The sequence below is a fragment of the Molossus molossus genome, unplaced genomic scaffold (genome assembly GCF_014108415.1).
Source record: "Molossus molossus isolate mMolMol1 unplaced genomic scaffold, mMolMol1.p scaffold_m16_p_4, whole genome shotgun sequence".
NCBI classification, from domain to species: Eukaryota; Metazoa; Chordata; class Mammalia; order Chiroptera; family Molossidae; genus Molossus; species Molossus molossus.
The window spans coordinates 60689778-60716706 of record NW_023425377.1 but is presented as its reverse complement, the minus strand read 5'-3'; positions in this window follow the sequence as shown (position 1 = coordinate 60716706).

The following is a 26929-nucleotide window of genomic DNA, read 5'->3' as shown; positions in this document are numbered from 1 at the left end:
CTTAGTCTTTTATTTTTTTTTGTTTGGAAAGCTCTTTATTTGACCTTCTATTTTGAATGATAGCCTTGCTGGATAGAGTAGTCTTGGATTCAGATCCTTGTTTTTCATGAACCTGATTACTCATGCCACTCCCACCTGGCCTGTAGTGTTTCTGTTGAGAAGTCAGCTGAGCCTTATGGGGTTTCCTTTCTAGGTAAACTGTTGCTTATCTCTTTCTGCCTTTAGGATTCTTTCTTTGTCTTTTATTTTTGACATTTTAATTACTATGTGTCTTGGTGTGGGCCTGTTTGGGTTCTTCTTACTTGGGGTTCTCTGTGCTTCTTCAACTTGAATGCGTTCTTCCTTCACCAAGTTAGGACATTTTCTGTCACTATTTCTTCAAATATATTCTCTAACCCTTGCCCATTTTCTTCTTCTTCGGGGACTCCTATGATGCAAATGTTATCATGTTTCCTATTGTCCCACAGTTCTCTTAAGCTGTCTTCGTGTTTTTTAGTTGTTTTTTTCTGTTGGTTTTCTGATTGGTTGATTTTTTTTCTACCCTGTCTTCTAATTCACTGATCTGGTCCTCAGCTTCCTCTACTCTGCTGGTTAGTTCTTCCAATGTGTTCTTAATTTCTGCTATGTCATTCTTCATTTCCACTTGGTTGATTTTCAATGTTTCTATATCTTTAGTCATGGTGCTGATGTCCTTGCTCATGCTGTTGAGCTTCCTCAAGATCGTGGCTCTGAACTCTAACTCTGAAAATTTGCTTAGCTGCATTTCATTGATCTCATCTTTGATAGAGTTGTCTTGTTCTTTCATTTGGGATTTGTTTCTTTGTTGCACCATTTTGGCTATCTCAGTGGGTTTTGGAGCCTCCCAAATTTTCCCTGTGGGTGTTGGTGTTCTGCTGTTTGTGGCTCCCACTTCTGGGTTTGGATGAGCCTGGGTGGGACCTTGTTAAACACCATTGTCAAGTCTTACTTTTCTGGGTAGATGTGCAAGCCCTGGAAAGGTTCAGTTATCCTCTAGCCTTTTCCTGGTGGCTAGTAGTCTCAGTTACTCAGTGCCTTGGCATGTAGCCCTGGTGTTCTCCATAAGAGGATTTACAGAGGGTGGGATAGAAGGTGGTTATTAACGAGCCTCAATTTGCATTTTTTTTGCCTCACCTGGGAAAAGCTACATCTCTGAGGCTGGGTGAGAACTGCTGCTTTCCCCCACATCTCTGGGAAGGAGCACACTGGCCACCGTCCTTTGTGGCCATAATTCAGCAAAATTCTGAGTGCCCTCCAAATCCCTGGTGTCCCCACAAAGTTCTGGTCCAGTCTGCCCTCCCTCTGCCATAGCCCCCAGGTGAGTCGCTGTGGCTATTTTAGTGCTCTGTCCTGGATCTCTGTGCTGTGGAGTGGGTTTAGTCTTTATTTCCCAAGGGTGCTGCTCACAGCTAAGGCTGCTCACAGCTAAGACTGCTCCGGTCTGTGGGCTCCCAGCCCGCAGGGATCCTACCGGTGTCCCTGGTTATATGGCCCTGTCCTGCAGCTTTTCTGTTGCTTTTTTCTGAGGATTTATCATTATTTTAGTTGTAATTTCCTTTGGTCCTGTGAGATCATCTGTGTAGCTTCTATTCACTCTGCCTCCATTTTCATATCCTCTAAACCTATCTTGTGCGCAGATGGGATGCACAGGCCTTCCTGGTGCCCCTGCACCCTGCAGGTCCTGTGGGTTTCTGGATGGCTCAGTTCCTTTTGGGTCACACAGGCCTCTCTGGTGTTCAGCACCCTGCAGGCTCCGTGGATTACTAGATTGCGCAGTCCCTGCTGGGTTGCACAGGCCTCTCTGGTGCTTTAGCACCCCGCATGTCTGCGGGTAATTGGATGGCACAATCTCTGCTGTGTAATGCAGACTTCTCTGGTTCTTCAGCACCCCACAGATCCTGCGGGTAACTAGATGGCACAGTCTCTGCTGAGTAGCACAGGCCTCTCTGGTGCCCCCGCACCCTGCAGTTCCTGCAGGCGGTCAGCTGGATCGCACCAGTCTCTCTTGAGCTCATGCTTCCCACTGCTCTTGTAAGCTACTGGACAGCACAGGACTCTGTGGGGCCCCAGGTCCCACCACTGGCCACTGGGGAGTGCTGCTGCCCCGTGGGGCTCAACTCCTGCTCAGCTTTGGCTGTAGTTTTTGGGGATGAGTCCCAGCTGCTGCTCTGTGCTTCTGTTGTCTGGGAATGGATGTCTGCTCCCCAGCCTCTTTTGAATCTGATAGGGCTGCTACCATGGGGGATAGTGTTGGGCTCCGGGATGTCTGCAGCTTCCATTACCAGTACCTTGGGAGCTCCACTACTGTGCACTGGTCTGAGTTGACACAGAGTGTCCACTGGTTTGATGGTGCCAGTTGCACTGGTGGGTTCATGTTGCTGGGCCCTAACTGCTCCCACTGCCTCCTCCCATGGAAGACTGGGGATCTTTCAAAATGGTGGGACCTCCCTGCGGCGCAGAAAGAAGCACCCTTAAGGGCCACTTACTGCAGTAGCCAGCTGTTCCCGTCCACCGCACTGAAACCTTCTGCTCTGTAGGCTCTGCAATGCTCGGGTTTGGTCATCCACCTTCACGTCCACTCACACTCTCACACACTCACTCACTTTCTCACACACTTACCCTCCCTCTGGTCCTGCCAGCTGCCATCTTTCCATCACTTCACTTATAGTTTAAGAGTTTTAAGGTGATGTTCCCTCCATCTTTTGTGCCATTATTGTCATGTACTTGACTTCTATCTACAATAAACCCCATAGTATATTATTATTTTTTTGCTTTGAAATTGATTGACTTTTAAAGAATATAAGAAAAAAAAAAACTAGTCTATATATATTTTCAAATATTACTATTTTTATTGCTCTTTATTTCTTTCACAGATTTAAATTTCCATGTGACATGATGTCACCTTTGTCTGAAATTTTTCTTTATCATTTTTTTGGGGGGGTGTAGAGTTGTAAAAGACAAATTCTCTAAGCTTTTATGTATCTAAAAATGGCTATGACTTCGTTTAAAAATAATTATTTTTATTGTTGACATTATTACAGATGTGCCCATTTCCACTCCCCCACCCTTGGCCCACCTCCTTCCAGAGCCCACCGACTCCCCACTTCCCTGACCGTCACCACACTGATGCCTGTTTTCATTTTCACTTTTCTGTTGTGTCCAGTTTACTGTTACTACCATCCAACAAATACTTCATTTCAGTTATTGTTCCCTTTAGGTTTAGGATTTCCACTGGTTCTTATTTATAGTTTTAATAGATAAAATATAGTTTAAATACATGAATTTGCCAAGAAATCAATTTTTTTCTATAGATTCTTTAACATATTATCACTGTTACATTGAAGCCCTTGTTTGTTATTCAACCTGGGATACATATATTCTTGTTACTGTTAATTTTTTTCTTCATTACAGGTCATATTTTTTTAAATTAATTTTTGTTACAGATGTCCCTCCATTTCCCCCCATTGACACCCTCCTCCCTGCTTCTACCCACCCCCTCACAGTACTGTTTTCTGTGCCCATTGGTTATACATATATGCATATAAGTTATTTGGTTTATTTTTTTCCTGTCTTCCCCCCACCCTCCGCTTCCCTCTGAGGTTTGTCAATTTGCTCCCTACTTCATGTCTCTGGGTCTACTTTGTTCATTATATTCCACAAATAAGTGAGATCCTGTGATATTTGTCTTTCTCTAATTGGATTATTTTGTTTGACAAAATACTCTCCAGATCCCTCCATGCTGTCTCAAAGGATAAGAGATCTCTCTTTCTTACAGCTGCATAGTACTCCATTGTGTATATGTACCACAGCTTTTTTATACATTTGTCTATTGATGGACACTTGGGCTGTTTCCAGATCTTATAGGTCATATTTTATAGCTTCTTTGCAAACCTAAATATACTTTATCAGAGAATTATAGATAACATTTGATCTTATATTGTAGAACATTCCAGATAATTTTGATTCTTTTATCATCCTTTGAGGGATGTTGAGCATGCCTGTACCAGGCTACTTGGAGTTTCATGCATATATTTTTTTAGAGATCAACAAAGAATTAACTTAATTCACAAATTTTGTAGCTCCCCTTTTATAACTCCCTTCTTTCTGCAACTTCCTGAATTAATTTCCAGTCACTCTGGGATCTCTAAATTTTGTTCACTGACTCTGAAAATGAATAACGACTTGACTTTCTGTGTGAGTTCTATCCTTGAGTGCAGTGTCGGCAAGGGAATGACTTCAGCAGAGTCAGAACTAGGGTAAGGCAAAAGAGGCATCTAGGAAGCAATACTAGGGAAGCATTCACTGTCCGAGTCATGCAAATGCAAGGTCCATGCTTGGGAGCAAGTGCCTACTTCTGTTTTGTACCCAAGGCACTTGTTTCTCTGAACCCATTTCAAGACTTGCCTGACCTTCAGAAAAAAAGTTATATAAATTAGAAAAGAGAAAAAATGGAAAAAAAAACTAATACTATTTCTATTAATACAAAATAAGATAAGAAAGGAGAGAGAAAGATTTCAAAAAAATATCTCTATTCTCTCATAAGAACCTACTTTGAAAACCCATTATGTATACATGCCTATGAATATAAATATATTCTGAATATATAAAAATTTCTACAAAGAAAAAGAGAGCTAAGGGGGGAAACTGTGGACCTGAGATATCAGCAGATTTAGAACAAAAACAAGCAGCTGGATGAGTGGGTCCTGATTAGCATATTGAGGAAAGCTAAAACTTAAGGGATTTTAGAAGAAATGCAAATGAGAAACTAGATCATTTGAATCCCAGAACTCTGGAAAGGCAATAGGTTACCTGGGCAGGAAGGAGCAAGGGACATAAATAAAATCAGGAGGTTATACATCTGTGTAATGATTAATTAGACCCTAGTACTCAATCCAGCTGCCTCCAACACATATTTGCTCACCTTCTCTAACTCTTCAGAGGACAGGAGGTTATTTCTGTGGAGAGGTTGGAGTACCATGTCTTAAGCTGAGGCTGAGCATTGTCTAAAAAGCAGTTGAGAAGAGTGTTTTTCAAGAGAAGGTACATATCTAGTGGGGATATTCTTGGCTCTCTTTTTATACTCTTCAGCTAGCATGTTGGCAGTCAGCCTTATATCTCTTTTTGAAAAAGATTGGATGATTCTTCTCTGGAGAAATTGGCCCAAGAGAAATGCCTACAGATATTAACATTTGGGAATCCACCAATCGAATGGCCATGACCTGGCCAGATTTATAACAACAATATGAGACTTAAAATCACTAATCTCAGAATCTAATGAACCAAATAGAAATGACAAAGACATGAATTATTTAAGAAACAATTTTAATACATAAAAATGTTGTATCTAATAAACTAGCAAAGATGGACTGTTAATAGTACGTGTGTTTTTAGAGCCCAAAGGGGGGAAAAAATACTCCATAAATTTCCACAAACAGAATATTTATGGAGTACATTTTCTAGTTCTAAAGCAGGAAATAATAAATTACCAATAAAAGTACTTCTAGGTTGTAAGCATTAGAGTTTGCTGTGGCTCTTTTAAGTAGCAAACACATTTATTGGAAGGATAATAGGGAATCTTCAGAGTTGACTGGAGGCAGGAGAACCAGGCAAGATGCAAGAAGACCACACCAGATGCCAGAAATCAGGGCCAAGGTCTAGTTCGGGTGTTGTTTTGTGCACTGATATTGTTTGACACTTGCTGTCACTGCAGTCTTGCTGCTGCCCTCAACTCTGCAGTCTTCACTGAGACTCACCCAATAGAGGCTTACTTCAAAATTAGAGGGATGTTTGAATGCTTGCTAGGTAGCACAAAATAATGAACACCCACTATTGGGAATAATAACAAAACAATAAGGAAACAAGAAAATACAAAGAAATGCCCCCTACTATTCACATGAATATCTTTCTACAAATTATTTTAATTAACTCATGTTAAATGAGAAATCAATGTTGAAATGACAATCTGTTTGGAAAGAAATCCAAATGTGATCAAAACATCAAAACTGCCTAAATAAGAATCAAGTATTTAACAAAATGTATATATTAGGGGGTAAAAATAAAGATAAGGCATATACTCAATAAACTAGAAAAATAACCACTGTCTCAGTAAAGACAGAAAACCTAAAGATATTGATAATAAAAGGAAAGCAGAAACCATAATCACAGATCTGTTGCCTAAATAAAGCAACAGGCCTATATTATTAAAATGAATTTTACTAAATCTTGAAGACACAGGTAATTCTATTTGAACTGTTCAAGTAGAAAAAGATGAGAAGTTCTCTAACTCATTTTATGTGCTTACAAAATCCTCATGAAAATAACTGGACAAGGTGGACATGAAAAAAACTATAGATCAGTTTCACTTGTGAGCATTAATGCAAAAAAATATGAGTATGGTATTTTCAAATTAAATACAGTAACAAAATAAGAAAGTAACCACATTCCAAGCATTATTTATCTCAGGATTACAAGAATGATTCAACAACTGGAATCTGTTACTCAATATTAATTGAAAAACAAAAAACAAAAACAACTTCCACAAACACATTATACTATCTTCTCAATAGACAACCAAGAGTTTTGATAACATTTAACATTCTTCCTTGATTTTAAATGGCTTCATCAAGTGAAGAGTAGAAAATAACTTCTTCAAGGTGATAAAACTATCAGCAAATTACAGCACACATCCTAATAATTCCTGAAACATTAAACGCATCCCCCAGAAAAATCAGTGTGGCAGCCACTTGCTGATTGTTTATCCATTATCCATTTTTCCTTTTTTTCTTGCTAACAAAATATCAACATTCTTTGTGGGACCAAGGTACTCAGTTAAATGCCTGTGTTCTCATCCTCTCTTGTTATTGTAGGTGGTCATAGGGTCGAGTTCTGCTCACTCAGTTGTATATGGATGTCCCCTGAGCATTTTGAGAAAGCTTCTTTTGCTTTCTTGTTACAAAAAGTCATCAGACTGTTCCCAGTTGCTCTTTATATTTTTGCCTTGATTGTGGGAAGAAGGGATTTTACAACCCATAAATAGCAAACCTAAGGAAAATTCAACATACTAAGGAAGATGCCGAGAAAGATATAAAGAGCTTGACTTACTGTTGGCACTTTTCTTGGGCATCTTTATCATCCCAACAACCCGTGAACTGCTAATTCTGAGGGGCAGAGAAACTTTAGTTGATGTATTAATGGCTGAATTCATTTCTAACTGTAACAGCCAGAAGTAAGACAAAAATGTCTATTATAGCCAATATTATTTAGCGGTGTATTGGAACTTAGAAGCAATTCAGTCGGATGAGAAGAATTAATTTTAAAAAAACTATAAGCAATGGTAATAAAACAAAATTTCACCATTGACAGACAATGTACTTCTGAGAAAATTCAAGAAAGTCAAATTAGAAACTACCAGGATAAAAGAGAACAATAAAATGGTTGGTTATAATATCAACATACAATGATCAACAGCTTTCCTAATCAGTATTTGCTATTGACCAGAAAATATAATGAGGTAAGCAGTCTCTTTTATAATAGTAACAAAACCAGAAAATAGTTAACGGGAAATTGTACAAGGTCTATATGAACACAACAGTAAAACTCTACTGAAGAACAAAATAAAGACAGAGAGACATGCCATGTTCTTGGATAGAATGATTCAATATTGCAAAGATGTCAATTATTACAAAACTATATAAAATTTTTAATAAAACATCTAGTTATAATCTTTAATAGGATATTTTATCAAGCTGAACAAGCAGTTTTTAAAGTTCTACCAAAAGATAAAATGGATAAAAAAGGCAAATATATTTGAAAACAACATGAAAATATGAATGAATATACCCTATGTCAGTGCATTGCAAAGCTATAATAATGAAAGTAAGGTGGAATTGTCACAGCAATAAATTAATCAACAGAACTAAATAAAGTCAAGATATGGGCTTATGTTTACAATAAAGGTATGTGTGTGTTGTGAGTGTGCATACATATATATGTATGTGTGCTAAACACATATGTCTGAGCTTAAGGACAACATGACACTTTGGAGAAATTTTTTTTATTTTATTAAAGGAAGCATCATTTAGATGGGCTATATTACTTATACAAATGTAAGTGACCTATTGCCTTGGTGAAGAGTGTGAAAGGTGCTAGTGAGAATACTGTTATATTAATGAAAATATAGGAGGAAAGGACAGACCTTTGACCCCTTTCTTTTTATAGTCCAGTGTTGTTATAACCTGTCTGATGACTTGAGATTGTTCCACTCACATCTGTTAGAACCAAAAGACACCAAGAACCTTAGAGGGTGCTCACGGAGAAGAGGTGACTTGTGTGTTGTTGTTTTTTTTTGGGGGGGGGGGTTCTCTGGACTGGCCACCAGAGCTCTACAGCAGAGCCTGGATTGCCAAAAGGCTCACCACATATAACTGCGTTGGGAACCCGCTTCAAGCTCTGCTACTCTAGAAAAGTGTTGTGGTTTGGGGGTGAGTGCTGAGCATGTGAGTGGGCACTAACAGATGGACAACCTTAGGGGACAAGATAACTGCCACCACAGCCTTGGCAACATCTGAACCAGGGAGGGCACACAGAGCAGTGGACGAGTGATCATCTTTCTGAAGGGGGGTCATTGTTTAAGAGCAATGCCTGTGGCAGGGATAAAAGTGACAGTATTGGTGAATTGATCAGTCTTTTTAGTGCTCTTCCTCTGCCTAGTATTGGCTGGGGCTTAAGGGAGACTGCCCAGATTTGTTACAGAATTTAAAGTTAGGAAGGTGAAAAGCCCTACAGGAAGATATTAAATTTCCTGCTGGTAAGACATTTAAGGTTTGGTGATTGGAACAATAAATTAATTATGACTATATATGTTTTCCTAACTGATGAAAATATTCACACTAGTGCAATGGGTGAAATATGTATTTTCTCCTTAAAATTGCAAATAGAATTACAATAGAAATGTGTTGTTTTAAAATTTAACTCTTTTCACTCCATATATATCTAAAATATTTTCCATGTCAGTACATATATGTATAATTTATTCTTGTGAACTGCTTTCTAAATCTTATTCTAGGGATATACAAAAATGTATCTATTTTGCCCCCTATTGATGAATATGTGGATTCCTTCTAGGTTTCTGCTCTTATAAAAATGCAGCAAAAAATATCTTTGCAAATATATCTTTGTCCCATTGTATACACAAATTTTATTTGTAGGATAAATTTCTAGAAGTAAAACTGCTGGATCAAAGAGTCTGTGGAAAAAATGTTCAAGCTACTGCCAAACTGCAAATGTTTCTGTTTATAGACACCGAAACAGTGACTGAGTGGGCCTATGTCCCTACTGGCAACACTGAATATTCTCAAACACATCTTTGCCAATCTGATATATGGAAAGTTGTATCTCTTTATCACTTTCTTTTAAATTTCTTAAAACATGAGAGGCTGAGAATGTTTTAAAATTTGTAGGCCATTTGTAATTTTTTATAAGTGGCCTACCTGAAGTATCTTGGAGGTGAATATTGAGCTAGTATTAATATTACCATTATTACTTCTTCTTATTTTATTTTACTGATATACATTTTCCAGATTTTATATTTAATGTGTCTGTGTCTTTCTGTTTTATATATTTTCCATGGAAATAATAATGAGCTGTCTTTTAACCTAATATAATCTTGATTTTTAATTCATAAATTGAACTTCATATTCATTATAACTTCTGATCTCTTTGGTCCTTTTCAGGTCATATTGTTTTATTTTACGTCTATATATTATGCTTTTTAAATTTAATGTCTTCCCTCATTCCCTCTTTTCTGAATTAAATACATTTTGTTTCTTCTTGGTTCCTCAAGTGGTTTGTGAACTATATATCTCTTATATATTCTAGTCATTAACCTTAAATTTTTAACAGACCCTTTGAATGACCTATCAAAATGAAGAACTATAGTATCAGTAGCCTTCACTTTTGCAACATAGTAAGATCTTAGACTGTTTTAACTTTCTTGCTTTGCTTGTCACCCACTCTTGAGAAAGTACATATTTTCATGGAATGATCTGACATTTTTAGCTCCAGATTGCTCTTCTTCTTTATTGTGTTTTATATTTCCCATTTCTATGTGACTACCTCTTTGTCTAATAATGCTAGTTAATTTCACAGACATCTCTGTTTTACCTATCTACAGCTTACCACTGATTTTGCAATAGCATGTCTTCTACCTTCTTGAAGTATTGCTCAGATTCAGTGTTGATTATTTGGTTCTTCAAGGTTTTTCTTCAGAAATTTATGTAGATAGTACTGTTTTGAGTTTTATTTATCTAAAAATATCTTATTTTCCCCTCACATGGCAAAAGAATCAAATTTTCCTGTTCATAGCTTTTAAATGTCACAATCCTTGAACTGAATCTTGAGAAACAAGTTTGAATTTTTAGTCTTCAAGTCAATGGAGAGAGAAGGGGATATTCCAGACAGAGAAACTACATTTGGAAAAATATTACAAATCTAATTTTCATTAGAGTTATCATTGGATATAAAAAAAAATTAAGAAAATGATATATTGAAAATACGGATGTAGCTAACAAAGAAAATAAATGGAATGGTTTAAAAAGTAGAAGAAAAACCATAAATGTAATGCTTTATGACATTATACAGTTGAAGAAATTAGTGAAAGTAGTCAGATGGTATAATAAGACACATTATATAAGTAAGAACCAAGACCAAAGAGAAGCACAAGTAGGAATCCAAGAGATCAAAAAGAGAATATGAAAGATTCACACTTATAAATATAATAGATAGATAGATGATAGATAGATGATATGTAGGTAGATTGAAAGAGTTGAATTTGGCTAGCAAGAATTAATTAGTGGTTCAGAGAAGACAGTGAACATGGATGTTGTACAATGTGTGTTTGAGGAAACTGGTTTAAAGGAAAGAGAGGTCTAGAGTAGTTGAAAATTAGCCTTCATACAAAAATGGTGAAATGACTGTGCTTGTCCTATTTCCTTCATTGTGTATGTGAGTCTGGAAATATAAGGAGGTCTGATGTTGAACTCTACTTACTCTGTCAAACAATTGTTTCCTCTCTTGACCTAAACTATAATTTTGTTTTTATTTATCTGATGATTTTTTTTTTTTTTTTATCCTCACCCGAGGACATTTTTCCATTTTTTGTTCAGATAGAGCGGGAGGGAGAGAGAGGAAGAGAGAGAGAGAGAGAGAGAGAGAGAGAGACATCGATGTGAAGGGACACATCGAGTGGCTGCCACCCGCACAACCAACTAGGGCCGGGGACAAACTGCAGCTGAGGTACGCGCCCTTAGCGGGAACCGAACCTGGGTCTCTCTGTACCGTAGGCCGACGCTCCAACCGCTGAGCCAAACCGGCCAGGGCTATCTGATGATTTTTAATGTTTCCAAGGAAGAGGTATACATTCTACTATTTGGGAAATATCCCCGACTGAAGCACCAATTTTGGTCATATTCTAGTACGAACCATTGGCACAGGCCAAGCCTACTCTGAGAGGACTTTTTTGTTATCTCTGTTGACTGAATGCATTTATTTCTAGAGTTAAATAATTACTGAAAATGAAAGACTCTTGTCAGTAAATTTCTTATGACATTCTTTGAGCGACCTCAATTTACCTCGAAGCAAGAAATGTTCAAGTAAGAATTCCACAGAGAGTGGCTTTAATATAGCTCAGATTATCTGTCCTTGGTAGTGGAAAATATTTTCTCTCTGTTTGGATTCTTGGATTCAGCCCCATGGGCTTTCTCTTAGATGAAGCAAGGACATCAGGCTTAGTTACAGCTGGGGTCTCCTCAGCTGCTGGCTTAGCTTATCTACAACTGCTCAGGGATAGAGTGAATGTCATTGAGCTGGTAAAAGCAAAGAGGTCCATCGGTAACACTGAGAGTATTCTATTTGGTTTTATATATTAAGCATTGCAAAACAATTAAGCCATCTTAAGTAAACTTTTTTTCTCCATTTTCAACGGAAAACCAAGTAATGCTAATGGTGAGATATTAATTCCAAGAACAGGTATTCCAATTTTGAGGTTTACTTCATGAGTGAGAGTTTGATGTACCTCTTCTTACCCGCTCCTCCACGCTCCTGGCACAGACATCATGTCACTGGCCAAACCAGGGGTCATTTGGGAAACATTTTCTTCTCTCCTAGGGCAACATTTATCATTGGCCAAATATCCTTCCCATTTCCCCATTATACCCCCTTTTTAAAGCAGTATAAATGCAAATGGGTGAGTGATTTACAGCTCCCCTCGCTTGTAAAACTGGAGAAAATTGCTTTTATACAAAGTTGATTTTCAGTGCTCTTAGATATTTTATGATTTTTCCATAAGCAGGCTGTGCTTACCATCTTTAACTTGACAGCAGAAAATCACTTGCTAACATCATAGCATCCACCCCAACTCTAGGCACTGTGTGAGAGGTGACCCTGATTCTCTCTAGGGGAATCGGGAGTAGAAGGTGTCTTTTTCCTTAAGTGAAAGCTGGAAGGAAAGGAAATATTTATTTATCTCTTACTCTGCATCAGGAACTGTGCTAAATGCATTTATCTGCTATTAGTTATTACTTTGACACTATGAAGCAGGTAGTAGTATTCTCAATTATATGGATGAAGAAACTGAGGCTCAGGAAGTTTAAGATACTTGCTAAGGCCACATGGTGACACTCTTTGGCCTATAGCAACTACTTAGTTCAGAATAGTACACCTGATCATCTAAATGGTTGACAACTTTTGCAGGGAAGAAGTGCTAAAGTGATTCAGACCTGGTGGTAAAGCTCACTTTTCCCAAAAAAGATTCAAGACAGGTTTTAAAACCTTCTCCCACCTCATAATGCACACAGTAAACATGTCTCCAGGTCAGTGAGCTTTAAACATTTTATGGAAACTAATTTTATATTGTGACCCATAACCACACACATACATACCATTTTTCAAAGCTGTTCATTCCATTAGAAGAATGATGGCTGGTGAACCACTAAACCGATTTCATGATTGCTTCTATGGTGAGCTGCCATTTAAAAACCACTTCCTAAACCACAAAAATGAAAAAAAGTTTAATTTCTACCCTCACCCAATTTTTTAAACTATTTCTTCAACTTTCTCTAACCTCCCACTAATACTCCTCATTTCAAGATCTAACTTCTGGATCCACTTTTTCCTTCAAATCATTCTGTTCACTGAAGACCTTTGACCATCATGGGTGAATTTGCTAGAAGCTAAATCCTGAACTTCCCTAAAAAAAGATTAAGGTTTGAACCTGACCTTTCAGAGCCATATGTTAAATCTTAATAAAAAATGCCGGGATTTAGTTTGTTTTCCCTTTGTAAACTCCTCCTGTCAGGGTCTTAAACAACATAGTATATTCTGATCCTTTGCTGGAAGATGCCATACAACTGAAACCTGAAGATACACGATGAGTGTTCTGCATTGATACTCAGGAAGGCCTGAAAGTGGAACAGAAATGTATAACTTGCGTGGCTGGATTGATAGTCTCTTGATACTAATTCATTAGAGCCACAGGGGTATCCAGAGTTCCTGGGTATTAACCTTAGAATTGTGCCATGCGGCTTATTATAAGGCAGAAGACTTAAGATACCTCCTTATCTCCTTAAAAAAATTTATGAGCAACATTTGACATTGGCCTCACCATTCTGTTTCTTTTGTTTGCAAAGTGAGTATAATAATTAAGAATAAAGGTGAACTGTAAGGAAGAAATTGTCCTGGATAAATGTTAGTATAAATGTGTGGCATTCTTTGCTTGACTGTGTCCAGATCAAGTTTTAGAACCTAAATAATTTATAGTCCTGTTGTTGCTGCAGGGACATGACAAAATGCAATCTGGATTTGCAATTCAAATTAATCATACAGTGGGAATTCAGGAAATATCTCCTCATAAGTTTGCATTCCACACCATTAAAAAATGTTTGTTGCAAGGAAAGGCATTGAAGTTGCCCTCAGCTAAGATATGGAATAGAAAAATTTCATATCTCTTAGATTCCATTTATCTGCTTCTGTATAGAGAAAATTCCCTGTTATTTATTATTATTTCTGTTTTGTAAGGAAGGTATAGCTCAAACATTTACATAATAGTTTGAAATTAGTTAAAAAATAAAGTAATGAATGGAAATAGCTAATTAGGTCTAAATAAGCATGTGTTTCTTTAGGGCCAGATTTCTCAGTTTTTGCATCATTGACATTTTAGACCAGATACTTTTGTTGTACGGTTCATCCTGTGCATAGCAAGATGTTTAGCAGCATGTCTGCCCTTTACCTACTAGATGCCAGTAGTGTCTTTACTCACCCTACTCCCTCCTTCCCTGTTCTGCCAATCAAAAATGTTTCCAGACATTGTAGATACCCTCTGGGGGTGGAAGCAAAATATCCTCTTGGTTGAAGACCACTGCTATAGAGAAATGTATGATTTCTCCAAGGATATTCAATCTGAATTTCTGCTAAATATTCTTAAGAAACTGCAATGGGTATAATAGGGAGGTATTTGTTAGGAGGTGCTTTGAAGTGCTTTGAAGGTGAATATTTATTTAATTTACCTTTTAGTATAGCTCTAGTTCAGACTCTTGTGCTCTTGGACCTGGGGTAGAGGTTGGGTGAATCATCTAGAGGTCTCCTGAAGACATTTTTTAAATTGTATATATGGATTGGACCTTGCCCTCATCCTCATCCTCAGTGACCTTAACCTATTTTTAGGATTGTTGGGACACATCATTTCCTTGTACTTAATGATATTACAGTTACGATATAATTATGGTATTATCATGATAATTATAACACTAATGAGAGCTTTAAATGTGCAGGCACTGTGCTAAGTACTTTATGTAAAATAACTCAATCCTTTCAGCAGCCCTCTGTGATGAATGAGGATAATTGTGTAGCAGGTAGGAGAGCTCATATACTAATAGTCATCATTATTAATACCCAATTGCAGAAAACTTCCTGAACAGTTGATGTGGACAGAATACGCTGGGAAATAAAAAGAATTCTGTCATACGCTAGCTGTCTTTAAATAATTGTTGAAATGGTTTGTTGTGTCATTCATCCTGCATCACAACAATTTGTACACACAGCTGTGTCTCTCTACTAGACTCTTAAACCAATGGTAAGTGAGTGACTTATTGCATCTGGTATCTCCAGTGTTCACACATAACAAGTCCTTTAACATGTATTGCAGGTGTAAAGAAATGGGTAAGCAAATGCAGGGTTTGCTGTGTTAAAGAAAACAGCACTGGTGAAGAAAGTTCTGCAGGTTTGCTATTTCCAGATTATTTGACTCAGATATCAAAGATCTTAAAAAGCACTCTCTTACATACCTTTTGTTATGGGGATAGGAAGTTCTTAAAGGCTTACTTTATAATGCCATCTTTATGGGTCAGAATGAAAGAGTGACATTTCTGCATCACCCATTATGTGTTAAGTACATCATAAGGTATTATACTTGCATGGTCCCAGATAGGTGGGTATTATTTCCATCAGTTTAAGGATTAAGCAAGTAAGGCTCAAATGAGCTGTTAAATTTCTTTTGTTTCAGACAAATCAGTGTCCTTACAGGGAATTTTAATTATAATGAATTCTTTATTTAGAGTTTAAGATGTACACTGATCTGACCTTAATCATCGCCCCCATCCCCCTGTAAACTATCATACCAAATGACTGTGCATTACAATGTAAGGGACCAGATTTTATTGTTGCTTTTTTTTTTTTTTACTTATTGTGGGATTCTGGTGTCTCATTTTTCTCATCCTTAAAACATGAACATTGCTCATTTCTGCCACAGACTATGCCAGTGATTACTTTAAAATCCTTAAATGAAAGACCCTATATACACAACATATATGGTATTCCAGTGGCAATAAACTATATAAAGAAAGTAACTTGGGAGTAAAGTGTCAAGTTTAATCATTTGATTTCTTTTTATCTTCAAGTAGAGCCAAGATGGTTACATCTTTCTCCAAATTTCCCGAGAATCACTCAATAAAGGATCGGGAATTCTGTTTAGTTCTGCTAAAGATAAAGAGTTAAGTAAATTGCACCAGGATTCCAGGCTGTGGCTCCAAGGATTCAAACCAGATGTTCTGACCACTGAGCCATGCCCTCCAGCTGTCCTAAGAAAACATTTTTTTTTTTTTTTTAGAGTAGGAATGAACATCTTACTTGTCATCATTGAGCTGTGTAGCTTCCAGCAAAATGAAGGTTGGTACTACTTTTATTTTGCTGTCATTAAACTTTGTTCATTCTTATGGTGTGCTTTATTTATGTGTGTGTGGAGAAAGGCTTTAAAAATGAACAGATTTGCACACTATTTCTCTTTTGGTATTTTCTTGGGGACAGTCTTAATTGAGGACAATTGGGGATTTCCCTATTAGCCAGTAGAGTCATGAGATTTTTGTCTTGTTTTTTACTAAGAGATTATGGCTCAGCAACTGCTTCTCTCTCAAAAGTTTCAATATGTAGAATTTTCTGGCCCCAGTTTTTGGGTGTTATCTTCAATATTGTAGAAAATATTATTTTGGCTATTGAGTATTCCAGAACACCTCCACCTTCTGCTATTCCATCCTTTGTGCTGATTGAGACTTTACCAGCATAAAGATGAAATAGCCGGAGCACGGCATTAATAAAAAGCAGGAAAAACATCTGGATTCACTTATCTTTTGGATATCTGCCTTTTCCCTTGAGTCTAATTCAGCATGCATGAGTTCTGGGTACCAGGTTAGAGGATAGAATGTCCTAGGACATTGGTGTCTAAGATATTTTCCTTTTTCATGATATCAGAAAAGATGAAATCATTTGAAAAGCATCTTTTCTCTCTTTCAACTAGCAACTGTGCAATAGAAATTAGGTTAAGTTCCAAACCAGTACTTTGCTAAAGCTGATGCCCAACAAAATAAATGGGGTAGGTAGCATTCCCCCCCGCCCCTTCTGATGGCAGTTTTGACAATGGAAACATTGTTACCTTAGAAATATGCACCATTGCGTAAAAGCCTTTTATCTTGGGACCAAAATAAATGCTTTCGTGGTTATAAATATACTAAAAGAAACCTCAAGAAAAGCTGGAGCAAATTAGTCAATTGATGTCAAAATGACAGGGGCTGGTATATTTGTCATAGCCTGGCTGCAACCTTCTGAGTTCCTTTCTATTAGCTTTTAGCTTTCTTCCTCTTAGCTTACAATATTTAATATATTTTTATATTTAAAAGTTAGTTATTGTTTACTTTCATCCTTTGGCAGACCAGCTTGTTGGATGAATTTTTTTTTTTGACCCAAAATAATATAAAAGGAAGAAGTATGCCCTTTCCCTTTAAATCCTAAGATTTTCAGAAAGTGAAACAGAGCTTCAATAATATGTACTTAAAGGAAGTTAAAATCTCTGCTTATAAAATCTGTTTTGCAGCATCTTTGAATCTTTTGATACCCTTTGTCTGATATCAGTTCAGGCAAAGTTGTGCTTGTATTTAAGACCCAGAAACCGCACTCCATGTCAAAATTGGGTGACAGTGAAACACTTTCCCCTTGCCAACTCATCCAAAATGAAAGTTTTGGATGTTACTGATGGCTTGACAGTACCCATGTGGGGCAATTAATAACTGAAGACAAATATCTCTAAGGAATGCTTTCTCAAAACGACTTGACTGAAGCCAAACTTTTTGAGAGACAGCATGGTACTGGTGTGCCACATGAATCCACCATCACATTTTCCTGGTTTTCTGCCCTCTCACATGTCTCGCACTGCCTCCCACTGTTCTTATATTCTTTATTTAGACCACATGAAAATGTGTGGCCTTTTAGTCAGTCTTATGATTTGGAAATGGTAAAAACAACAGAAACCTTAAAACTTCAATTATGGGCAATGACAACTTTCAATAAAATAAACATGCAAGTTTAATAAACATATTTTATTGCTGAAACTTGCCTCCCCAACCCCCTTTTCACCCTTTCTCTCTATCCTGAATCATTTACTGGGTCTACATTTATTTAGAGGAGAGGTTTATGAGAATCTGAGACATGCCATTATTTTAGTATGGTATTCAGGTAAAAGAATTGAGATGATTGTACTTGTTGGGGGAGGGTGCTGTGATTTTTCCATCTTGGCACTGATTGGCACTAAAATTCATTACAACATTAGCAACAAGCTGACCCATTAGGTTAGGTTTCTTTATTTTTAAAATTGATTTTGGAGAGAGAGGAAGGGAGAGAAAGATAGAAACATCAATGAGAGAGAACATCATTTGACCCCTCTGCTGCATGCCCCCCACTAGGGATTGGGCCCATAACCTGGGCATGTGCCCTTGGGTTTGGACAAATGTATAGTGATGTATATTTATCATTATAATTATAATATCACACAGACTATTTTCACTGCCATAAATGTTCTTTGTGCTCTGCCTGTTTATTTTTTACCTCCCACTCAGATACCACTGTTCTTTTTATTGTTTCTATAGTTTTGCCTTTTTCAGAATGTCATATAGTTGGAATCATACAGTACATAGCCCTTTCAGATTGGCTTCCTTCACTTAGTAATATGAATTTAAGGTTCCTCCATGCATTTTTTTCATGACTTGTTGGCTCTTTTATTTATTTATTTTTTGTGCTAAACAATATTCAGTGCTTGGATGTACTATAGTTTATTTATCTATTCACCTACTGAAAGACATCTTGATTGCTTCTAAGTTATGGAAAATAGAAATAAAACTTCTATAAACATAAGTGTGCAAGTTTTTGCGTGGACATACATTTTCATCTCCTTGAGTAGATACAAAGCTGCATGATTGCTGGATCGATGAACTTCTTTTCTTAACTGTAACTTGAATTTTCAGTGCTACAAACCCCCACAAAACATCTTAAGTATTTAAATTTAGCATATACATCTTATTTTGTTATTTATTTATTTATTTATTTATTTAACTTTTACTAAGATATTTTTATTGTGGTTAAAAAAACACATAACATGAAATCTACCCTTTCAAAATATTGTGTGTTCACTACAGTACTGTCAATCATATACATATTGTTACAGAGCAGATTTCTAAAACAGTTTCATCTTGCATGACTGAAGCTCTAAACTCATTCAACAGCAGCTTTCCCCTTACTCATCTTCCTAGCCCCTGGCTGCCATTGTACTTTCTGTTTTTAGAGTTTGGCTATTCTAGGTACCTCGTGAAAGTGGAATCATGGAGTATGTGTCTTCCTGCAATTGGATTATTTCGCTTTACATAATGTCCACACATGTTGTAGTATATGACAAGGTTTCTTTGTTTTTCAAGGCTGATTAATATTTCAAGTATGTATATACACATTTTCTTTATCCATTTATCTATTGATGAACATTAGATTGTTTTCACCTTTTAGCAATTGTGAATAATGCTGCAATGGACATGAGACTACAAATATATTTTTGAGAGCCTATTTTTGATACTTTCGGATAAATTCTCAGAAGTGGGATTGGTGGACCTTATAGTTGTTTTATTTTAATTTTTTAAAGGAAACTTTATGATGTTTTTCATAGAGGTTGTACCATTTTACATCCTTACCAATTATGCACAAGGGTTCCAATTACTCCACATCCTTTTTAACACCTGTTGTTTTCTCTTTCTCCTTCCTTCCTTCCTTCCTTCCTTCCTTCCTTCCTTCCTTCCTTCCTTCCTTCCTTCCTTCCATCATGGACATCCTAAGAAATATGAAGTGATCTCATTTTGATTTTGATTTCTATTTCTATGATGATTAGTGATGTGGAGAATCTTTTCATATACCTGTTGGCCATTTGTATGTCTTCTTTGGAGAAATGTCTATTCAAGTCCTTTGCACATGTTTAAGTAGAGTTATTTGTTTGTTTTGCTATTGATTTGTATGAGTTCCTTATAAATTTTGGATATTAACCCTTTATTTGATATATGATTTGCAAATATTTTCCTCCATTCTGTAGGTTGCCTTTGCAATGTGTTGATTGTTTCCTTGGCAGAAGATTTTTGTTTAATGTAGCCTGCTTATCTATTTTTGCTTTCATTGCCTGTTTGGGGGTCATATCTAAGAAATCATTTCCAAGACCAATGTTATACAGCTTTCTCCCTATGTTTTCCTATAGGAGTTTTATGGTTTCAGTTCTTGTGTTGAAGTCCTTAATAATTTTGAATTGATTTTTGTGTGTGATGTAAAGTAAGGGACCAATTTTATTCTTTTGCATGTAGATATCCAGTTTTCCCAACACCATTTGTTGAATAGAATATTTGTTCCTCTTTGTGTAGACTTGGCCCCCTTGTAGAAGGTGATTTGACCACATATGTCTGGATTTATTTCTGGGCTCTCTATTCTGTTTTATTGATCTATATGACTCTCATTATGCCAGTATAATACTGTTTTGATTCTTGTGGTTTTTTAATATGTTTTGAAGTCAAGAAGTGTGATACCTCCAGATTTGTTTTCTTTCTCAAGATTGTTTGGACAATTCAGGGTTCTTTGTGAGCCATATAAAGTTTAGAATTGTTCTTCCTATTCTTAAGAAAAATACCATTGAAACATATCCTACTTTCTTTTGGCCTGCAAGATTTCTGAGAATTTCACTGATAATCTAATGGAGGCTCCCTCGTATGTGAATCATTTCTTTCTTCTTGTTGCTTTTAAAATTCTCTCTTTGTCTGACTTTTTTACCATTTACTCACTATGTGTCTGAGTGTGGACTCTTGACTCATTCTTGTTGAAATCTATTTGGCTTCTTGAAAATGGACATACATTTTTTCCCCCCAAGTTTTGGGACTTTATTTTGGGTAACTATTTTTTTAATATGCTTTATGCCTCTTTTTCTCCCTTCTCTTCCTCTCCTTCCTCCTCCTTGGAATCACATAATACTTATATTGCTCTATTTGATGGTGCCCCATAAGTCCTTTAGGCCTTCTTCAGCACCCTTTTTCATTCATTCATTCATTCATTCATTCATTCATTCATTTCTATCTTTCTTTCTCTCCTCTGACTAATTTTCAATTATCTGGATATGAGCCCATTGATTCTTTTTACTTCTTGATCAAGTCTGATGTTTACCACCCCCTCAGAGTGCATTTTTCAATTCAGTTATTGTATTCTGCAGCTCCAAATTTTCATTTGATTATTTTAAATATTTTCTATATATTTGTTTATATTCTCATTTTGTTAATGTCATGTTTCTTTCTGAGCTTGTTGAGCATCTTTATGAAAGTTATTTTGAATTATTTTAAAAATAATTCATATATAGTCATGGCCACATACGGATGTTTTGGTCAACAATGGACTTACATATAAGATGGTAGTCCTATAAAATTATAATGGTCCTGGGCTATTCTTATCACCTGGTGACATCATAGCCATTATAATATCATTGCACAATGCATTGCTCACATGTTTGTGCTGATCCTGGTGCCAGTTGTATAAAAGTATAGGACATATAATTATGTACAGTACAAAATACTTGATAATGACAATAAACAACTCTGTTATTGGTTTATATATTTACTATAGTATACTTTCAATCATTATTTAGACTGTACTATTTCTGGAAAAAAATGTTTGCCATAAAACAGTAGGCTTTTACATCTCATGTTTGCTGTGTGTCTTGATTGCATCATTTTCTCTTGTGCTTAATTCAATCTAGTGTTTTTTGTTTGTTTGTTTGTTTTTTGTACAGTAACATGCTATACAGACTTGCAACCTGGAAGCAATAATCTATACTGCATATTCTAGTTGTGTAGTAGGCTATTACGTCTAGGTTTGTGTAAGTGCACACTCTATGATGTTTGCCCAATAACAAATTTGCCTAGCAACACTTTTCTTAGAATGTATCTCTGTCATTAAGTGGCTCATGATGGTACCTCAGATATTTTTAGAGTTGTTTTTTTGGATATTTATTTTATTCCTTTGAAAACATCTTGTTTTTTTGTTTCATCATGTGTTGTATGTTTGTGTTGGGATCTACATATTTGAAAACAAATTTACCTCTCACAACCTGTATAGACTGGCTCCACTAATATGGTTGGCTAGAGATAATGGGAGCCTCTTGAACTTTTTCTGTCAACGTGATTTCTCTGGACTTGTGTGTGTAAATTCCCCATTTGAGGAAATTGCTCACTCATTCATTCAGAAACTTGTAATCTCTTGCTCCCTCTTATGACTGTCTGTAGTATTGCAGATTTCCTGGAGCTGCTTCAGACCTCCCAGCTTTCTTTTGTTCTCTGCATTTCCTACCTTCTGGAGTATGCCAGGTCCCATCAGTGCTCCAAATTTATGAGAAAGGAACTGGTCTCCTTGCCCCTTTAAGAGCCAGAATGCTGGACACATGCTCCAGTTTATTCCCATCCCAGGTAGAAGCTGGGAGTTTTCTTCTGCTTAGAATATTCTGAGTTGAACTGAGGGAGAAGGCCTAGAGTGTCACCTTTATTTTCAGTGGCCCCCAACCTGGAACCCTTTCCTTTCAGCACCGAGATTCAGGCAAGACAAAAACTGGCCTCTCATGCAGCTACTCACAAATGCCAGAACGTTAACTCACGATTCAGTGTTTTCTTAATCTCCTGGTGGAGAAGCCAGAAGCTTGGAGTTTCCTCCCAACCCCATTGCGCTGTGCTGGTAAGAGGGCCTGTGAAGAGGGAATGTCAAGAATTTTCATACAGTTCTTATGCAACTGGTTTTACACTCACTTAGGGTGCAAGCGCCTCTTCACCAAATTTTGGATTTCTCTCAAAGAGAATTTATGTATGCATTGTTGTTCAGTTGCTATCTCCAAGAGGGAAAGAGGATGTGGGGCTTCTTATTCAACTATCTAGCTGACATTGCCTGTTATTGTTCTAATTAAAAGTTTAGCAAATTCTATCAATCACTTTTAAAGAAACATTTGGTTAATATTTGGTACCACATATAAACTTAGTTTTAATTTTAAAATAGTTGAAAGGGCACTTATCATTTTTTTTAAATATTTTTTTTATTGATTTTAGAGAGAGGAGGTGAGAGGGAAAGAGAGATAGAAACATCAATGAGAGAAAACATCGATTGGCCGCCTCCTGCATGCTCCCCACTGGGGATTTGGCCCACAAACTGGGCATGTGTGCTGACTGGGAATCGAACTGGTGACCTCTTAGTGCATGGGTTGATGCTCAACCACTGAGCCACACCAGCTGGACTAGGGCACTTATCATTTTAATACACTTTTACATACTTTAATTTTCTGAGAAACCCTCCAAAATTCTTAAGAATATTTTATAATTTAATATATTAGTTTTTATGCCTGGCCAGTGTGGCTCAATGGTTGAGCATTGACCCATGCACCAAGAGGCCACTGGTTCGATTTCCAATCAGGGTACATTCCCAGTGGGGGGCATGCAGGAGGGGGCCAACCGATGTTCTTTCTCATGGATGTTTCTATCTCTTTCTGAAAATCAATAAAGAAAAAAAATATATATTTTTAAATATATTCTCTTTATTGATTTTAGAGAGAGAGAAAGGAAGGGAAAGGGAGAGAGAGAGAGATAGAAACATTGATGAGAGAGAACATCGATTGACCGCCTCCTGCATGCCCCCCACTGGGGATTGGGCCCACAACCTGGGCATGTGTCCTGACTGGGAATTGAACCAGTGACCTCTTGGTGCATGGGTTGATGCTCAACCACTGAGCCACACCAACCGGGCAAGAAAAAATATTTTTTTAAAAAGTAGTTTTTCTTGCCCGGCCGGTGTGGCTCAGTGGTTGAGCATCAACCCATGCAACAATAGGTCACCAGTTCGATTCTTGGTCAGGGCACATACCCAGGTTGTGGGCCCAATCCCCAGTGGGAGGCATGCAGGAGGCGGCCAATCAATGTTCTCTCTCATCAGTGTTTCTATCTCTCTCTCCCTCTCCCTTTCTATCTCTATAAAATCAATTAAAAACAAAAGTTTTAAAAAAGTAGTTTTTCTTTAATGATCTCTTACCCTATAATTATATATTAACTGTATAAGATTTTGAAACTTGAAATATTCATTATTCAATTATAATTATACATTGTAAATATGAAATCTTAAGACTGATCAGTAACATTTTCTTTATATTGCATCTAAATACCAAATACCTATCTTTTAGATTTATCGGTGGATAATTCTACTAACAATTGAGAAATAAAAATTGATTATATGTGACTCTTTCAAGCATTTGTTATCAAGGATTTTTCTCAGGTAGCTTGTCATTCCCTCACCCAAAATGGAACTTGCTGTTTTATGGAACTGAGCAACCCTTACTGGGCCTTAATGAAATATGCGGTTTCCTATTGAACAACAATTTGTTTCTGTTACTGAGAGACTGGATATTCTCTTACTTGTGTCAGACACTCTGCAGCTTCAAAATTGATCTTCTCTGGTTCTGCTTCTCCTTTATGCTGTTGGCCAGTATCAGGGACACTAATTAGAGGGGATTCTGTTTTATAACTAGAAGGTCAAGAGCTACACCTGAATTTGATAACTTTCATCTGATGTCAGTGGGATTGTTTGGTAGCTTTGGGGTATTCAAGGGCAGGATTCATAACCTTCTTACCTCTTTCTAGCACTTAAGAATACCAAAGGAGTAGACTCCCTTCCCTTCTGCCCTTCCAGCGGCAAGTGGACCTCACTCCTTCTCCAGACAGAAAAATATTTCAGCATACTTTTTACCTTCCTGCTGTGTCCTTCTGAAAATCTCAGCTTACCATTAATGTCCCCATATCATTCTTCTCTTAAAATTTTTCTTTTACTTTGATTTTATTTTTCATTCCAGCATTACAAAGTCTTGGTTCAAATGACCACTTTTTCTTAAAATTCTGTTTGCCTTCTGTGATGATTAATTTTATTTGTCAACTTTACTGGACTAAGGGATGCCCAGATAGCTGGTAGACATGATTTCTGGGTGGGTATGTGAAGATGTTTCTGGAAGAGATTAACATTTGAATCAGTAGACAGTAAAAATCACCCTCATCCATGTGGATGGGCATCATCTAATCTATTGAAAGCCTGAATAGAACAAAAAGGCCAAGCCCCTCTTTGGTTCTAGATCTTACCTTACCAGAAGCAGTTTGCTTTCCACTAGCAAGGCTAGAAATATACCTTCACTGGCCTCACTCAAGAACATAGCGACTCTCCAGCCCTATATCATAATTTATTTCTCAGGTATCTTCATCACCTTTCCTTTCTACAAGATACCACACTGGTCCACGACATTGATGACATTATGTTGCTTGTACCTAGTGAGTGAGAAGTAACAACTACTTAAGACTCAATGGTAAGAGATTTGCTTGTCAGAGGGTAGGAAATAAATTGGACTAAAATTCGAGGGCCTTTTACATCAGTGAAATTTCTTGGGGTCCAGTCGGGGGGCATATTGAGATATCCCATCTAAGGTAAAAGATGAGCTATTGCATCTGGCCCCTCCCACAACCTAGAAAGAGGCACAATGCCTAGTGGCCTTCTTGGATTTTGGGGGCAACATGTTCCTCATCTGGATGTGTTACTCTGACCTGTTTACATAGTGACTGGTTTTCAGTGAGGCACAGAACAGGAGAGGACTGTGCAACTGTTCCAGGCTGCTGTGCAAGCTGCTCTGCCTCTTGGGTCACATGACTCAACAGATCCAATGGCGCTTGAAGTATCAGTGACAAATAGGGATGTGACTCTAAGCCTTCAGCAGGCCCCCATAAGTGAGCTGCAATGCAGGCCTTTAGGATTCTGAAGAAAGGACCTACCATCATTGGCAAATAATTATTCTCCATGTGAGAAAACAGCTTTTGGCCTGCTACTGGGCTTTAGTAGAGCTTGAATACTTAGCCACCAAGTTACCATGCAACCTGAGCGCTCTTTGTGAACTATGTGCTATCTGACCCAACAAGCCATAAAGATGCATGTGGCAGCACTCAGTTATCACGTGGAAGGGGTACATATTTAATCAGGCCTGAGAAGACCCTGAAGGCACAAGTAAGTTACATGAAGTAGCCCAAAAGCCCATGGTCCCTGCTCTCGCTACACTGCCTTCTGTCTCCTGGCCTGCACCAAGGGCTTCATGGGGAGTGCCCTACAATCAGTTGGCAGAGGAAGAAGAGGACTTGGGCCAGGTTTACAGATGTTTCTACATGATATTGAGACACTACCCCAAATCAGATAGCTTTAGCTCTACAAACTCTCTCTAGGGCATCCCTGATGGACAATAGTGAAGGGAAATACAGTGGGCAAAATGTCAGGAAGTACATCTGATTGTGCACCTTTGCTTAGACAAAAAGATGATCAGATATACAACTACTATATACTGATTTATGAGCTGTAGCCAATGGTTTGACTGGAAGAATGAGGACTTAGAAGAAACATGATTCGAAAGTTGGCTACAAAGAAATTTGGGAAAGAGGTATATGGAGAGACCACTGTGAACTGGCAAAATACATAAAGATATTTGTGTCCCACCAAAGGGTGACCTCAGCAGAGGAGGATTTAATAATCAAAAATACCTATTCTCTGGATTATTTTTTGAGCACCCCTGTCATCATACAATGGTCTCATAAACCTATTAGCTATGGTGGCAGGGATAGAGGTTTATGCATGGACTCTGAAACATTGACTTCCACTAACCAATGCTGATCTAGCAATGGCCATGGCTAAGTGCCCAATCTGTCAGCTGCAGAGGTCAACCCTGTAGAGCCTCCAATATGGTACTATTCTCCAGAGTGATTAACCAGCTATCTGGTGGCAGGTTAATTACATTGGACCACATCCAACCTAGAAGAGACAAAGTTTTGTTCTTACTGCAAAGGACACTCTAGATATGGATTTGTCTTTCTTGCACACAATGTTTCTGCCAAAATTGCCATCCGAGGATGTACAGAGTGTCTTATCCACTGTCAAAGTATTCCACTGATCAAGGAACTTATTTCACAGCAAAGAAATATAT